We start from the raw sequence: 12,944 nt of genomic DNA on the forward strand, positions 1-12,944 counted from the left end.
TTCTACCTCAATACCCAGCCATACCACTCCTGAGCATATACCTGAAAGATGCTCCACCCACAGAACAAGGACATTTGCTCAACTATGTTCATAGCAGCTTTATTTGTAATAGCAAGAATCTGGAAACAACCTAGATGTCCCTCAACTGAAGAATGGATAAAGAAACTATGGTACATTTACACAATGGAATACTACAAGGAAACAAGGAAATCTTGAAATTTGCAGACAAATGGATGGAACTAGAAAAGATCATCCTAAGTGAGGTAACCCACACTGAGAAAGACATGCATGGTATGTACTCACTTATAAGTAGATAGTAGCCAAATAACAGAGGATAACTACACTACAAAACAGAGTCAGAAACATCAACCAAGGACCATGTATGATGTGGACCTAGACCCACTGCTTGGATGTAGTAGCACAGTCTCCTTGTGGATCCCACATCTGGAGAGTAGGGACTACTTCAGGCATGCACTCTGGCCACCGACCTTAGATCACTTCCTCCTGGCAAGACGGCCATGCCAGACTACAGGGGAAGAGGTTACAGCTAACACAGATGAGACTTGATAGCTGAGGTCAGATATTAGGCGAGGAGGGCTCCCCTTTCTGAGGTTTAGGGAGGGAGGGAGAGGGGAGGAAGGAGGGAAGGGGAATCAAGAGGCAATGAGGAAGGGGGCTACAATTGGGATGTAAAGAATTCAAACCGCATACCAAGCCAGTAACTTATGTTGCTAATTCCATTATATGGGAATAGCTCTGAGACTAGCTGAGACATGAATGTATATGCATAGACAATGCTTCTTGTTGGTTATAGAATCCACGTGATTTATTAGATGCCATTCTTCACATGGCTCATACAAAGAGAAGAGAACCAGCCTTAATTGTTCTGTGCATCCTGCACACCTCATACACTTATAATTTTAGGACTGTATAATGTGAGAAATTATATGTTTTGAAAAAAAAAAAGAACCAGACACTGACATTGGATCAGATCTGACAGGATGCATTTCTCTTAACATGCTGGACACTGACATGCTGCATCCTTCATGTTCTAGCACCAAGAGCTTCAGTTGTGATTCCTCAGCAGAACAAGACAGCTCCCAGGAGAGTTTCGATCCCAATTGGTCCAGCATTTCAGACTGTCCCACACAGTACTTCTATTAAGTCTGGGATTTCTCAACATTTAGAAACTGAACCACAAATGCTACTCCTAGCTTGTTTAACCATTTTCCCCAAATGTATTTGGGCCCCTACAAGGGAATTATTCGTTCTAACTTAGCTGGAAGAAACCAGAAGAGAATAATGCCCTATTTCCCTTGGGGGGGGTTTGATAGGGTTTTTGATTGCCTTCTTGGGCTATAGATGCTTATTTTCATTGGGAGTTGGTTATAAGTTATTATTGGCTTTATTCAGAGAGAAAACAAGGTTGGAATTAGGGGTGTCTCTCTTTTCTTTTATCGTTCTCTCTTATGTTTGGAGATAGGGGTTGAAAAGAAAGAAGAAATATAGAAATACATAGGGATGATAGGCCAAAAAATAGATTATTGAATCTACTCCTCAACTTAATGCCTTAACTGTTTAAGTTATTTGTAAGCTACTAAGCTTTTCATAGCAGCTTGAACAAATGAATAAAGGTACGTTGGTCCCAGTGTCCACACATGCAACCGTTATTCTTTCCCTACAATGGACTGGTAAAGCATTTAAGCATAGGATTACTTTGCTGGAAAGAGGATGCTGAGATCCGGAGGAATAGTCTTCCCTAGGGAAGAGCACACCAAATGGCTATCCAATTCCAAATGGTCAGTCCAGAAAAACACACTTATGTAGACTGAGCAGGTTGTGCTTATGTATTTAAGAATACATATGCATTTACATGTGTGTGTGTGTGTGTGTGTGTGTGTGTGTGTGTGTGTGTGTATTTGTGAGAACAATAACAAAAAAAGAGGCCATGAATTTGAAAGAGAACAAGAAGGGTTATATGGGAGGGTTTGTAGGAAAGGAGAAGCAAAAATAATATTATAGTACAATCTAAAATAACAAATAATTAATATAGCAATTCTAAAGGACACACAGCACTGTTATATTTACTTAAAAACTTTGAGTCTAATATAATAATTTTCATTTATCTCCATAATTTTACCAGTTTATGCTTAAAAGCCATGTGGTGTCTCTGTCACATTTCTGCTTGTTTCCTCCTGGGCTCTGTCATATATTCCACTTCTGTGCTTATCAGTTGGTTGCTTTTCTTATTTTAATAAGCTTGCTGCTTCAAAATTTTACTGACTTTGTAAGTTGAATGAAATAGTTCCTTGGTGAGTTCTAAGGAACATGCACTAGGTTCTGTATGCATCATCAGCCACTCGTGTGCCTGTCATCCGATATCACTAGGAAACATTATAATATGTTTTCTGTTTAATCTATTACCTTTACTCCACTGTAGGTCTAACCATTACCTTGTTTTACTAACATACTATTCTGAGAGTTCAGAAAAATCTTAATGCCCAAATGTTGCCATTATCACCTCTAAAAGCATCCTGCCATCTTGTTTTTACTCCTTAAAAAGACAATGTATGTAAATAAATTATAATCCCACTTGGTCTGTAATAATTGCTTAGAAAAATGCTATTGCTCATGCCACAGCTACATGCCAGAGGTGAAACTAAGTAGAAGAAATAGAGCAGATGTGATTGAAACATGATGTCTGGCATTGAGGTGTCTATGGACAAAAATAAATAACCCGCTACCACACAGATAGAGAGGTGAGGGCAGAGGCCAGAGGAAATGAGTTGACAGGGCAAGGAGGCTGAGAATGAACAAGAAGAAGGAAATGCCCAGGGGACTGATAGTCTCTGGGAATGTCTGGGACCCTGAATTCACTCAGCAATCATGGTGAAGAATAAGGGGCAGACAATGGGCTCCATGAAGCTGAATGTATGGACAGGACCAAAATCATAAGGATTTATGTGTCATACTAAGAATTTTGATTTTTAATCCAAACCTAGTGAAGACTTAATACACGCTTGCCAGCACTGTGGAGAAATCGCCTTTAGGAATGACGTAGGCATAGGTCAGAAAGTAGTAGAATTAAGAAGCTGCTATGGCATTAAGCACAAACAAAAGCAGGTCCAGGCCTAGCAGTAGATGGCCAAGGCCAAACAAGACAAACTCAATAGTATTTCTGTAGACTTTTTGTCTCATATTGCTTTGTTTGGGCAGTTTTTGTCTTATTAGATTGTTTTGTTGTTTATGTGTGTGTGTGTGAGAGAGAGAAGGGAGAGAGAGAGAGAGAGAGAGAGAGAGAGAGAGAGAGAGAGAGAGAGAGAGAGAGAAAGAAAGAGACAGAGACAGGACAGAGACAGACAGACAGACACACACACAGAGACAGACACACACACACACACACACACACACACACACACACACACACACACACAGAGAGAGAGAGAGAGAGAGAGAGAGAGAGAGAGAGAGAGAGAGAGAGAGACAGACAGACAGACAGAGGCAGAGACACAGAGAAAGTGAGTTTCTTGTGTGTGTGTTTCTCTCTTTAGCTTGTTTCTGTTTGCCTGTTTGTTTTGTAAGGAGAGAGAGAAAGAAGGGAAATGGATTTAGTGGTTGGGGAGGTAGAAAGGATCTGAGGGGGAGAGTTAGAGAAGGGAAAATTGTGATCAGAATACACTGCATGAAAAAAAAAGAGAAAAAGAATCTGCTACAATAATCAGAGATGATTACTACCTTAATAAAGCTAAGGTAAATGGGTAAGGAAGAAAGACGAATATTGAGAGTAACTTTAAAAATATAAAGAGCAAGACTTGTTGGGTCTCTGTACGCTAGGAGATGGGGGATGTTTGGAGAACAGATAACATTACAGACAGTTTCCTTGAAAACTGGGACCATTCACTAGCTAGAAAATTGGGACAATGCCAAGAGTTTGAAAGAAAGATTAGTTTCCTTGGAGGTTATAACCTTTGTGATAGACAACCCCCCAATTTTTTAAAAAAGAGAACATAAAAAAAATTCAGATGGCGAGAAGACTAAAAAGCTTGCGAGGCCAGGACCAGAAATAAGAATGTGTACATCACCCGCGGAGGTGATAGGCTAAGCCTGGGGAATTACTGGCCCAGTCCACACTGCATTATATATCAATATCATCCAGCAAACGTGGCACATAAACCCCCTTCCTCCTCAGTGGGAATGGATCAAGATTTGGCTCCCATCATCCTTTACCCTATTGCCTGCCACTCCCACACCATATGTCTTAGCATGAAATGACATCAAAATATGTTGTTTTTTCAGGTTCTGTTGAACTGTAATGTTCTCCCTTAAGTTTTCTGCCTGGTCAACACTCACTCAGCCCTTACCTCTGGATGACACGTCATGTTTTTGGGGGAAGCCTTTGGTAATCTGATCATCTCCCATTGTATTGCTGAGAGACATACTGCTTTCTCCTTTTTCATACTATAGCACTGGGCCCCTGTCCTTACTATTGACAAGGCACTTTCCCTTGCTGGATAGAAGAAAACTGCACCCACGCCTGAAAATGTACTAAGCCATGTGTCCTGAGAACACGCGCATGAAGTAATGAGATCTCCCTCTGCAAATAGCATCAATGACACCACTTTGACAATCCCTGACTACTGTCTGGAAAACGGTCAGGAAAGGTTCTTGGGGATGACGTAATGTTTTCAGTGCAACCCACTCAGAACTTCCTGGTGTTCTTAGACTACTGATACTCGAATCAGCCCAACTGATTTGAAAACAGCCTAATTATTTATAGTAATTACTAGGAATATAGACTCCATCCTTAGTGGAAAACGTGACTATTTCATTCAAGGCAAAAAATAAATAAATAAATAAAAGAAGGGAAATTGAAACAATGAAAGGCAGCAGCAAAGAGCAAGGATGGCGGAAGAGACATTAGGACGACGGTTCTCAACCTGTGGGCTGAGACCCCTTCAGTAAATCTCCATCTCTTCAAGTACTTACATTATGATTCATAACAGTAGCAAAATTACAGCTACGAAGTAGCAACAAAATAATTTTATGGTTGGGGTCAGCACAACATAAGGAGCTGTATTAAAGGGTCGCAGCATCAGGGAGGTTGAGAACCACTGCTCTAGAGCATTACGGCACAACATCTCAGGACAGGATAGTCAGGCCTGGGAGTGCAGCTCAACACAGCAGCTGCCTAGCAGATGTAGGGCCCTGGGTTTGACTAACAGACCTGAAAATTAAGGGTAATTCAAAGATAATAAATACGTATTTGAGTAAGCTAATATTTGTTTAGTTTTTAATATATAAACGCATAGGAGAGAGAGAGAGAGAGAGAGAGAGAGAGAGAGAGAGAGAGAGAGAGAGAGAGAGAGAGAATATGACTCCTACTTGAAAAAGACCTTAAAGAAAGGAAAAAATAAAAGCAGGATCCCAGGGTTCCAGATGATAGTACTTCATCCTATATGCACCAAGTCATGTGGCAGTGAGCTATTTGCTTTTGCCTGCTCAGCTCTGTCCTCAGGAGGGATGAAATATAAGTACTTATTTGGACTGACATCAAGATAACTTTCAATTTGACTCTACTTAATTGGAAAAAAAAAGAGCATTTCTGAAATTCCCTTTCCCACTCTACATTGTTAGGATAAGGAAATATGGGCCTTTCCCTGCCCCAAGACACTGAAAGACACATACATACATGTGGTCTGAAATTTCAGTAACTATGATGTCCATTATCAAATGGACAGCAAGTGTGTCCTACTTTGTTTTTCAAACTGGCCTCTTCTTCAGAGAATGTTCTGGTTTTCACTCTTGACCCACACTTTAATGAGCATGAGTTTAGTGAAATAATGCCAAACATCACAAAGCAGCTTCCTCTTCCAAGCTTAAGAACAAGCCTATTAAGACAGAGGCCAAAGGTGTACCAAGCATGTCGATGCTGGTATTCTACTCAGCAGGAGCCAAGGAGAAATCCCACCCTGACTCCGTCTATTTTGACACTACCATGTGGGGAGAAACTTGAAGTGATCCCAGACCTTACAGGAATGAGCCCAAAGATGTTGATGTGTTCGTGGATCAATCATCTTGTCATTTAATAGTCACAACTGGGTGGGGCTTATTACTTTAGGCATTCCCAACTATGCCATCTGGATTTTGTTTTAATTTACTAAATACTTTGAAATTGTAGCTTTCTCTTCCAGATATGTTGCTACCATGTACCCTGGACGAAGAAACAGGCTGAAACCCTTCAATTTGTAGTTCTGCCACGGCAGCACTGTGTTGACCTTGGCCCTTGACTGCTTTCCTTCCCCACTCCCAAACATTTGCAAAATGATAATTGTTTCCCTTTTAAATTTTGAAGGCTTTAAATAATGTGATAATAATATTGCATACCTGGGTTGGCTGTGTAGCTGAGCAGTAGAGCCCAGCAGTATCAGGCCGTAGGTTCAATGCTAAGTACTTCCCATTTAGGTGTGTGGCCCAATGGTGACAATGCAGGAGTGTCAAATAATACAGCTATACATCTTACATTTTTCTCAGTAATGTGACGTGAGTGCGACATTTGTAAGATTACATCACTTATCCAGCCATTTTAGCTTATGTGAGTGCCCTCAACAACGTTCACACAAGGATGAGACCACCCAGTGAAGGAGTTTTCACTAAATAGCGGAGGACTCAACTTTTTTGCGTGCACACTAAAAAGAAATCACCGCATTAAACATACCCAAATCATGCCATTCTCCTAATTCTGAGACAGGTCCTGCCAATCAGGTCCCCAACAGGAAACCGATCATAGATACAAATGCAATTTGATGATGGTTTTGTATAAAAGCCAAGAGACAATATAGAAGTCCGAGCTCCCAAGACTTCCAAAGCAGTTATCAGTGTCTGGAGGAAGGTACAGATGCCACAACGCAGAGTCTAGCCCCGCAGAGATCTACCAGCCGTGGCCGACAGGAAGGTGGCTTGGCAGCAGGAAGTTCAGCAGAATAACTCAGAGTCTCTCTCTGCACTTGTTTGCCAATCTCCAGCCGATCGTTCTGATTAGTGGGAACCCAAGCAGAAGCAAAAGACCAAAAGAGCCTGTCAACTCATCCCACGCACCCAGCACGTGCTTGAGCACACACAGTGGGTGGGAAAAGGTAGGATGGATCTGATATCACTATTTCCATTGAACCCCCTAACACTAGAACTCACCTTGAATAAGTGGAGTAACTAATACACATGTATGAATTTGAGAAAGGATGAAACTGTATCAGAATATTGAAAAGTTTAATAAACAATCCCAAACCACACCAAATAATCCAGCCTTTGCTCTGATGTTCAACCCAATGCTTAGACCCAGTGCTACCACTACCATCCTGTCTACCATTATCCATTAGAATTCATAGTCCTCTGTCTGGGGAGTTAATAAAAATGTCTGGAGGTAACACTCTGAACAAGTTTGTAATCCACAGGTCACTTTTTATTATCTTATTTTTCTACCTCATTATTGTCAAAGCTCCAGGTTCGATCCTAGCAGCATCAAACACTCTGGAAAGCCAGCTTTAATCTCCTATGGTTTCACTACCTTTTAAACTGCCTACCAAACAGTAACATCTGCCACTAATGGCACTTTTTTTTTTTTTTTTTTTTTTTTTGCCTACTTATTTCCCAGGACCTTTATTCAGATGCTTTGGCTAAAAACACGTGACTTTCTTTTATAAATTAAAGCCCCTAACTTTGGTTAATTGCCTTGGAGTTAGCCTTGGGTCTTAGATTATAAACACATTCACTTTTCAGGACATGTTGAAAGATTCACTTCTCCGGCCAGCACACACTGATCATGGAATACTTACTCTTCAGGCACTGGGCTAGATACTTTCACAGGATGCTAAATCAGCTCTTACTAAAATTAACAACTGACTCTCTACAGCAACTCGCCAGTAATTATCCCAAAGGTAGGCATGGGTGTGTTCTAATAACAGTCCTAGAGATAGCCAAGGACATTCGCAGACATAGTTATGATGCTGGCCCCCGGCGGCCACTGGCTGCCTGTTCCTAATTCTATCCAGCTTGTTCTGAGATTGGATATAGGATAGAACTTGGTAAGGAGCCCAAGTCCAATCAACTCTGGTCCATGAGACAGCCAGTCAAGTGCTTTGCTGGTTTGCCCTCTCTTAGGAAGCCCTCCATGCCCTGTCCGCCCCCCTTGCTTTGAAATATCAGTCCTTGAGTACAACAGCCTGCCTGAAATAAGTCAAATAAAATTTGTCCCTGTGGGCTTTTTTTTTTCCACTTTTAAATTTTTGAGTCTGGGGGTGGGGCGGGGACACTTTTTAATGCCTGGTCCTGACTGAAATAGCACATAACAATCTCTTGGTCTCAGGGACAAAGCAAGTAAGCATAGCTTCACCCGCTCATGCTGTGCAAATGTCAGCTTTGCATTAAGGAAAAAAAAAAGCTATTGTACAATGCATCATGTGGTGAGGCTTGCCAAATAGGGGAGAAAAGAAAGGAAAGCAGAATAGAACTAGTTTCCTACACGCACGTTTTAATGATTTTGGAAAATTGTCAACCTGGATCAAAGTTTTAAAAAGTATAATTTGACAGTTTCCCACTAATGCCAGAATGCAAAGCCTGCTGATAATTAAATTTCAAGAAACTTTCTATTTTTCTTGACAAATAGGAAGCTTTATTTCACTGAACTCCCCAAACTTTACGATGCTTATTTCATGCAGGTTTTGGGGTGGGGTACATTTTTTTCAAATAGGTATTGATGGCTTCCTTGGGCACACATACCCACACTCTGAATGCAGTGAAAGCTCACAGACCTTATGGAAGTGAGGAGGAGAGGCCAATCCTCCAACGGGAGAAGCAGAACCCGCCTTCTCAGCAAATCAATCTGGGACTTTCGAAGCTCTCTGCTCTGTTTCTTAGCAACACTAGTAAACATTGTACTACATCCAGCACCCAAGATTTTCACCACGTTAATCTGTGAGTACTCGATTCAATTAAAGATTAGACTTCTCAATTGTAGTTTCAGTACACAGCAGGCTGCTAAATTATGATTATCAGCGGCTAAGTGTGCTTGCATCAGCACAACTCCAGGAATGAAAATGAAGCATTTATTTCCATCTTGCTATGACTGCTCTTCTCCGGGGCTCTGTGCTCTGAGTTCATGTGCCTCGGAGTTCATCGGAATTCTATGGTTAGCACACAGCTTGGAGACCTCATTTATGAAAATTCCTTTAAACCTTTCACCACTTTGACAAATCCAGTCCAAGTTCACTGAGCCAATTCAAAAGTAGCTCTCAGCCTTTTTATAGGTTTTCAATTACACCAGCACAGCACCCCAGAGCCACAGTGTTTGAAGAAGTGTATGCAAGTTGCAGAGAGATGTGGATTCTTTTTTAAAGGCGCCGATGAAAGCAGAGTTCCCCAAATTGGAGCCAATGGATGAAAGCATTGCCTACCTTGAACTGCCTGTGTCCTACCGACATGGCTGTCAGATAACTTAAACATGGCTAATGGTTAGTTATTTACCACGTGGTACATGGGATGATTTTTCTAGCTTTTAGGACTTTACTTTGCAAAAATAAATATTGGCATATTACTTCACGCTCCAGTTGCCCTACATAGAGTTTTCCTTATGAAATTACTCAAACTGTTGTCTGAGTTCGTTAATCCTCCCGCTACACAGCACAGAACAGGAGGATTTGCTTTTCCTCTGTGGATTCAGAAACACAATTTCCAGCAGGTTGAAGGGCTCTCCAGGGTAAAACTGGCAAATGTTGATCAAACTGAGGTTAGGTCTAATTGTGCTTTTGATTTCAGCACACTTTCCCTCCACATTTATTTGTGTGTGTGTGTTTGTGTGTGTACATGCATCACAGCACACATGTCTCATGTGCCATAGCACACATGTCTCACCTGTATCGAGGTCAGAGAATAACTTACAGGAGTCAATACTTTCCTTTAAAAATGTGGGCAGTAGGTATAGAACTCAAATCAACAGGCACATTTATCCTTCAAACTATCCTGTACATTCTTTTTATTATTATTATTGAAATTTTAATTTATTTTTAATTGTGTGTGTGTATGTGTGTGTGTGTGTGTGTGTGTGTATGTGCATGTGTGCATGCAGGTATGTGTTTGTCAGTTGACTACAGGTGACACTAGAGGCCAACAGGGGGGGCAGGAGGTAGTGAGCTCCTGGATGTAGGTGCTGGCAACTGAACTGGGGTCCTCTGCACGTGAAAAATGTGCTTTTAACAGCTGAGCCATCTTTCTTTCCCCTCAAGCACTCTTTAAACAGGCTTGAGGTAATCATATTCTTTTCCTTGTTTTCAAGTGTTTATATTACTTAGATGAAACACTGATATCTTTTCAAGCTTTGAATTTTTTTTTTTTACAAATGCGATTCGTCTGGTTTATGAGAGCAGTAATTTTTTTAGATGTGGTTGAATGGATTGTTTTAAGTGACATATATCATTGAAGACACAGTAGAATGCGAAAACATGCTCTTAACCATTTAGAAGCACTTGCAGACATTTAAATACTGCATATGCAAAGGCAATTGTACTTCAATTGTAACTCTCCCATTTTCTGTGGGGAAGGAAGGCTAACTCAAAAGCGCCAGGACACAGAGAACTCCCGATGACTCCAGCAGCTTCCTGCTGCCACTTGCTTTTTCCTTGCGCATTAATGTTCTGTAAGAGGTTTGTCTAGTGGGCAACTCTTTGTGTTTCATCTGTCCCCATGTCCGTTTGTTTTCTTATCCTGGAAAGAGTATTGTGGTTCACCATAGTAGAGTTCCTACTGGGCATTCGACACTGAAATCAAAAGATAAGCCATGCTTATGTAGGCTCCATACACAGTAGTGCAACCTCTCAGTTTGTGGCTGTAGAGGCTTCCGGTTGTTCCGTCTGACTCGAATAAGGCTCTATGACTCTGGAGAGAGCTGGGAGGCAGAAGCTAGGGGTACTGAATGAAGTGTGCTACATCTGAAGAGGCAAGCCTCCACACATCAAACCCGTCAGCTCCGAGGGCTGCAAATAACCTCCTTCATGCATCCGGCACCTTCTGAATGCCCATTACGGTCTACGGCAGGAAGACAAGAGATGGCAAAGCTTCACTCTTTACCCTCTCTCCTTGTTTGGAGAGCATATAGAGCCATGGATACCGCCTGACTAGGGCATGGAGAGCATACAAAGCCATGGCCATCCCCTGACCAGGGCAAGAGCTGAGGTTTGAGCTAAGTGCTGACTGAGTCAGAGGACGTCAACTCAGGGAATCTAGAGTCCAAGCCTGTATTCCACTTTGGGACTACTAGCCACAAGTAGCTGGTGAGCATTTGGAAATGTGGCTAGTCTTGGCCAAGTACGAAATGCACACCAAATTTCAATGACTTAGTGTGCAAAAATAAAAAGAACGCGAGGCATCTGTTCAACAATTCGGGACACGTGAAAACGTTAAGGCTTTAGATGCACTGGGTTAAGGAAAACATATTATTAAAATCAGAGTCACATGTCAGCTTTTACTTAGGGTATGTCTACTAGGAAATGTCAAACCACCTACTTCTTTTGCATTCATAGGGCTTTTTACCTTTCTGTCTGCATGCAAAAAGGGAAATTCTAGGGAGGAACCGGCAAGCAACAGAGAGAAGTAACCACGGCATGACGAAGAGACACAGAGAGACTGGCAATGTCACCGCTTTCTGAGTAGTTTTTCTGCTGCGTTTATTTGCAGCTAAGGGAGCTGGAGAAGAAAATCCAAGATAAAAACCATCGCAAGCAAATTAGGCACAGCTTGTAGTTTAAAGGGAGCAATTCTCTACTGGTCAACCCCATCTTTAACCCTCTGTGGTCAATTCATTTGGTCAGTCTGTGTTCTCATCTGCAAAGAGATGAACCCCCTTCTGCCTGTACGCCCCGCCCCCACGCCCCGCCCCCACGCCCCGCCCCCACGCCCCGCCCCCACGCCCCGCCCCCACGCCCCGCCCCCACCCCCACCCCCACACCCCAATTCTGTAAATGAAGTCTCCGGAGGAGGAGGACAGGGATGGAGGAGGAGACAGAGGTCCTGTAACTACAATTCTGAAGCTGCAAAGAACAGAGAAACTTGAGTAGAAAAGTATTTGCGCTTCTGTTTTTCATTAATCCTAACAGCCATTTAAATATCTGAGCCCATCCGGGAAAAATATATGTGGAGCTATATAAAGTAGATACAAGTACTACAGGCTGAGGGTTGTGTCTGTCTGCTCACTGCTGTGACCACAGCTTGGAGGACAAAGGCTAGCCTACGATAGGCCTCAAGGGATCTCCTCAGAAGGCTCACCAGGAGGACTGGGAGGAGAACTGGGAGGGTGTGGCAAGTGTATCTATGACTGCAGTTGCCCGTGAAGGCCAGCAAGAGGCATTGAGGACCTGGAGCTGGAGTTACCGTTGGTTGCGAGCCAACCAATGTGGGTGCTGAGAACCGAACTAGTGTCCCCTGAAAGAGCAGCAAGCCCTCACAACCATCTCTTCAGCACCATGTTTACTCTCCGGGGCCATCATTTAACCTTAAAGCAGGGTGATAAAATGGGACATCTGAGACCAAGCTAGTTTTTAGTGGCCAGCCACCCAGGTGAGTGCTCCTGCACTCCGGCCATCCCCAGACAGACATACCCAGGGGAAAGAGGCCACTACAACTCGCTCAGTCTTTGTTTCCTCACGGGAAACAAAAGACCTCATTCACAGGCCTGTTGTGAATTATAAATTATAAGGCATCTAGCAAGTACCCAGAGCAAAGCACCTTTGACCTCACAAACGTAGCCACCTAGCTGTGCACCTCTATGATATGAGGAATGATTCTTCTTATCTCGAAGCCATAGATGTTAGTCCAGAAGTTTCATTTGGCTTGCTCCATTTTCAAGCTCTATCTTGATATGGTCATTAGGGACTAATTAAAAGCCAATCATGAAAAAAAAT

General features: G+C 42.3%; 1 protein-coding gene across 8 annotated transcripts in view; it reads right to left on the reverse strand.

Annotated features, from left to right (window-relative positions):
* Window positions 1–12,944, reverse strand: part of SNCAIP (synuclein alpha interacting protein) — a 138,409-nt gene that overhangs the window by 117,517 nt on the left and 7,948 nt on the right. Inside the window, exon 1 of one of the 8 annotated variants that reach the window (XM_084779409.1) lies at window positions 11,578–11,699. The exons of the other annotated variants lie outside the window; for them this stretch is intronic. The gene's annotated coding sequence lies outside the window, so the exon portion shown is untranslated. Of the gene's footprint in view, window positions 1–11,577; window positions 11,700–12,944 lie in introns of those variants that run through there. 8 annotated transcript variants of the gene reach the window in all.

Source organism: Acomys minous (genome assembly GCF_964271855.1).
Source record: "Acomys minous genome assembly, chromosome: 4".
In the NCBI taxonomy this organism is placed as follows: domain Eukaryota; kingdom Metazoa; phylum Chordata; class Mammalia; order Rodentia; family Muridae; genus Acomys; species Acomys minous.